Source organism: Alosa pseudoharengus, unplaced genomic scaffold, assembly GCF_046254945.1.
Source record: "Alosa pseudoharengus isolate Yale_2024_CS ecotype anadromous, Long Island Sound unplaced genomic scaffold, YU_APseudo_1.1 YU_APseudo_1.1_scf_21, whole genome shotgun sequence".
Lineage (NCBI taxonomy): Eukaryota > Metazoa > Chordata > Actinopteri > Clupeiformes > Clupeidae > Alosa > Alosa pseudoharengus.
The window spans coordinates 2,450,970-2,456,174 of NW_027468674.1; the positions used below are offsets into that span (position 1 = coordinate 2,450,970).

General features: G+C 43.2%; 1 protein-coding gene across 1 annotated transcript in view; it reads right to left on the minus strand.

The window, feature by feature from the left end:
• Positions 1-4,412: 4,412 nt before the first annotated feature.
• Positions 4,413-5,205, minus strand: part of LOC143138363 (putative G-protein coupled receptor 139) — a 14,090-nt gene continuing 13,297 nt past the window's right edge. The window contains exon 3 of the mRNA XM_076298853.1: positions 4,413-5,205. This exon is cut by the window's right edge and continues 869 nt beyond it. The gene's annotated coding sequence lies outside the window, so the exon portion shown is untranslated.

Below are 5,205 nucleotides of genomic sequence, written 5' to 3' on the forward strand. Positions count from 1 at the left end.
ATTTGACCATTGATCCGTGCTGATCTGGAGCACCAAACCTGCTGCTTAAGATAAGTAGCATTTGTAGTACTGCTAGCATACCTGGCTTGTAAGATCAATCACTCTGTTAATCAGTGCTTGTGTCTCCTCTTCCCCTCTGTCAGACAGGAGCAGTGTGGCCCACGTGAGCGGAGGACTGAGTTCGTGGTGGAGGCCTTCACTTTCCCTTGCTGTGTGCACATTGAGGTGTCTTTTGCTTGGATTGCAGTGTTTCTCTCATGCATGGTGTGTATTTTCTGGACCCCCTCCCCTCTGTCCTGCAGTAGTCCGGCTCGCTGTGGTAAGCATCTGCCCTGCTCTAGTTACCCCTCCCCTGAGACCAGGTCACTTGCCCAATAGCAAGGTGCTAGTCAACCACCTAGCTAGTGCTTATGTAGTAGCCCCCTGGTCACTGTGTCGGTGGAACATTTCAGTCAGGAGTGTCAATTGTGTTGTTGGGCTGTATTTTGGGTCCCCAGCGCATGGCGTAATACTCGTTATTCACCCGCGGAAAGTTGAATTCGGTATTTTGCACGTTTATTTTTTAAGCATTGCGCCCAGGGGTGTGGCAATTAACAACCTAGGGAGGGGACTCGCGCATTGTCTAAAAATCGCTTTCATACACCACCTAAACCTGGTCAGAAGTCAATGGCGAGTTGTTCATATGCTATTTTAAGAGCGCATGTCAACAGTCATATTGGCAGGTGCACGCACCATCCTTCTATCATTCATGAACGCTCACCAGCGCACGTCCATGCAAAGCATTACATTGCACGATTACAATGGGAAACATAATTAGAATAAAGATATTACGAAATACTGTACATCTCATGATGAGTAGTTATTCACCATCATTTGCAAATTGGTAATGACGGTTAAAAGTGATTAGGGGAGAGGCGAGAGACACGTATGGAGCACAGCTGAAGACGCACTGTCACAAGATATAAGCAACTCCTCTGCAGGATAAATGTTGTTTTATTCAGACATTTGAGCAATATTAGGGTAAGTGTTGCTTTTTCCAGCCTATGTTTTCGATGGTAACCCATTGTCAGTCAATAGTGAATGTAACTGCATATAACTGTCTTGTTGTTGACTGACTCCTTGGTGAAGTTAGTTTCACTTTGCCAATGAGTTCAAATAATAGACGAGTGCAAATGTGTGAAGGCTATGCTAGGTTTTAGTAAAGCATGGTTTAAGAATGACTATTCCATACGGTCTCGCAAGCAGCCTCCTTCAAATGCGCCGTTGAATGCCAAAATACCGATGCATTTATTTGACATATCGCGCGTTGCACCGTTAAAGGGAATGACAGATGTCATTCTCATTGGTTTAAAATGATGTTACGCCCCAAACACACCCATATGACTGATTAAAAGGCCTAGGAACACCTTGTTATGCCATGCGCTCCACTTTTGATGAGTGACGATGCACTTTAGAATGTCATGATGGGGCCCGTTGTGTTTTACTGTGCAACTGTAATAATTAATGTGTCCTGTTTGAATAAATATTATTGATGCAACGCATGTCTCCGGCTCCTTGGGTTTGACGAACCTGTGTGCTCCAATTACCCTCAATGGTTAATCTGGTTTAGTTCCTTGTCCTAGGGGCCGGTCTCCCATCCCCTAGGTGGCGTAGTCGATGCAACAAATTCCCAAAATTACCTCTTCCCTGCCACATATGGACATATAAGAGAATAATGTAGACAAAGTAATATAAAAACTATATCAGTGCAAGAATAGGTTGAAGTAATAGGGTTACAGCCATTGGTCAAGTATTAAGTACGGCCACAATCCAGGCTGTGGGAGGGAGGGAGGGGTTATGCATATGTGCTAATATAGCATGTAAACAGCGGAGCAGTAAAACAGTAGGCTAGTGGACAGTCAGGCCATTTTGTGCTTTTATACTGGCAGTGCTTTTCTATTCATTAAGATGCCTGAAGAAGATCGTAAGATCGAAAAGTCTTTTTTTTCTATTAAAAGTTGAGTCGTTCAAAGGCAGTGTGTCTTTTTCACTTGTATGCCCTTTTTGATTTGGCACCTGCTGAAACACTTTTGGATGTGCGCACTTCATAGTATGCTATGAATATCTTATGTGCCAGGTGGCACATATGTTGGCCAATTAGCTCATGTAGTGTAATTTTGAATGGCAGTGTTTTGAAATGCAAACATGTGACTTTTTGTCAGATTGTTGTGTCTTTTGCAGAGAACCGTGTTCACTGCATTTGAAAAGTGCCATTTTGAATTGCAAAATGTGTGTAAAGCAGAAAAGGTGTTTAGAGTTTTGGAGACTTGAGAAGAGGTTTTGCTCTCTGTGTGTCAGTTTAAATAATTGTGCTTTGCATGTCATTTTAGTGTGTTAGCAATTGGAAAAAAACTGTAATATGATTCTGTATAATGAGTATGAAGTCACACTGTTTTATAAACTCGCTGACCCCATAGAGGTTACACAGACTACTGTTATACAACCTCTATACACTATGATGAGTTGTGTGTGTGGTTTGTGTGTGTCTGTGTGTGTGTGTGTGTGTGTGTGTGTGTGTCTCAGTACCTCATACAGTCTGCCAGGACCCCCTGCGCCCCCCTCAGGCCTCTTCCTGTCACTGCATCACTGCAGGTTAATTAGCTGAGTGAGCATCACTGCATGGTTAATTAGCTGAGTGAAAGTATAAGTATAAGTATATATAGCTGAGTGAAAGTATAAGTATATAAGTATATGCTCTTTTGATCCCGCGAGGGAAATTTGGTCTCTGCATTTATCCCAATCTGTGAATTAGTGAAACACACTCAGCACAAAGTGAACACACAGTGAGGTGAAACACACACTAATCCCGACGAGTGAGCATCAATGCATGGACTCTTTCCCAATAGGAACTTTGCTTCTCTCTTGCAGGCATTCGATTTTATTAGCCTGAACCTTATCGTCGGTCTCCCTCTATGGTGCAGTTATAGTGGTGGTTGCTAGGTTGTTGCTAGGGTAATTAGCATGGTTGCTAGAGTGTTGCTAGGGTAACCTTATTGTCTGTTTCTCTCTATGGTGCAGTCTGGGAACAAGCCACTCCAAGCCATAACAAGTCTCACATGCACTAAAGGACATCAGCTCTCACGATTGACATATAAAACAAGGAAATAGAGTAGAGTTTTACATGCTGACCTTGACACACACACACACAGACATAAATAAAGCGCACAAACACACGTTCATGTTGAATACTTTATAATGAATAAACATGTAAATGTCAGACAGGCTCCAGTCTGTTATTTGGTGGAAACTGATAGAAATGTATTCTGTAAAAAATGTCCCCCTTGCTTTCACTACTGATACTCTCACACACACACACACACACACGCACGCACTCGCACACGTACACACGCGCGCACACACACATACACGTGCGCACCCACACACACAAACACGCACCCACACACACACAGACACACACAAACACGCATACACGCACACCAACATGTACATGAAGTAGAGTACATTTGGCTCTAATCTCTTGCTGAGGTACCGTAAAGGCTATTACAGTTGACTGGATCTCTACACATCAATACACACTTTAGTAAACTCTAACACACACACACACACACACACACACACACACACTCACCTCACCAAACACTTCATCCTCCACAGATTGGCTTACATCAGACCTACATCAGTTAAACACGATTACATTCATGGTTATATATTTCAGTAAACATGTGTTTACATCAGTTAAACACGATTACATTCATGGTTATATATTTCAGTAAACATGTGTTTACTTGTTTTTTGCCTCTTTGTTTATTTATTTGTGCTAAATATTTACGTAACAGTCCTAGCCTACTGATGGTAGAGAGTGTGTGTATGTGCTTATGAGCCTTCTGTGTGTGTGTGTGTGTGTGTGTACATGGTTCTCCTCCATGCTGCTTGTGATGGGCAGATGTCAGCAGGTAAAGGGTTTGCTGTGTGTGTGTGTGTGTGTTTGTGTGTGTGTGTGTGTGTGTGTGTGTGTGTGTGTGTGTGTGTGTGTGTGTGTGTGTGTGTGTGTTTGTGTGTGTGTGTGTGTGTGTGTGTGTGTGTGTGAGTGTGTGTTTAGTGTGTGTGTGTGTGTGTGTGTGTGTGTGTGTATGTGTGTGTGTGTGTGTGTGTATGTGTGTGTGTGTGAGTGTGTGTGTGTGTGTGTGTGTGTGTGTGTGTGTGTGTGTGTGTGTGTGTGTGAGTGTTTGCTTTCCTCCTTGTGATGTCAGCAGGTAAAGGGTTTGCTGCAGAGTCTTTCAGATGAGGGTGTGTGTGTGTGTTCTCCAGTTTAAATGGTTACCCTGCTCCACCCACCCACCATCCGCCCTCCAAATACCCCACCTACCCCCCACCCCCCCACAACAACCCACAGAGACATAGAAGGTCTGATCATGGGAGAGGGGTAGAGGGAGAGAGAGAGGGAAAGAAAGAAAGAGAGGAAAAAAGAGACAGTGAGAGAGAGGGGAGGAGAGAGAGAGGGACACATGATGACTGTGGCTGAAGTCTCTTCTTAATAAATAAACACACTACAGAGAACCAACTCCACACCTCCTTAAGGGAGGAGCTCTCCTCCAATCAGGGATGTCTCTCCGGTCACATGAGCCCCCTCTGAGCCAATCCCAGCCCTGCATTCTCACAGGAAGTCCTCCCCCTCTATGGTCTTCTACTTCTCCTCATCTCCATATTGTCTGACTGCATGGGTATGAAACTCTACAGCTGAATGCAGCTTTATTGATCCCCACAGCGACATTAATATTGATCACTTGATTATTGATCCCCACAGCGCCATTAATATTGATTACTTGATTATTGATCCCCACAGCGCCATTAATATTGATCACTTGATTATTGATCCCCACATCGCCATTAATATTGATCACTTTATTATTGATTCCCTCATCGCCATTAATATTGATCACTTGATTATTGATCGCTGCAGCGCCATTAATATTGATCACTTGATTATTGATCCCAACAGCTCCATTAATATGGATCACTTGATGATTGATTCCCACATCGCCATTAATACTGATCACTTGATTATTGATCGCTGCAGCACCATTAATATTAATCACTTGATTATTGATTCCCACAGCTCCATTAATATTGATCACTTGATTATTGATCACTGCAGCGCCATTAATATAATCACTTGATGATTGATTCCCACATCGCCATTAATAC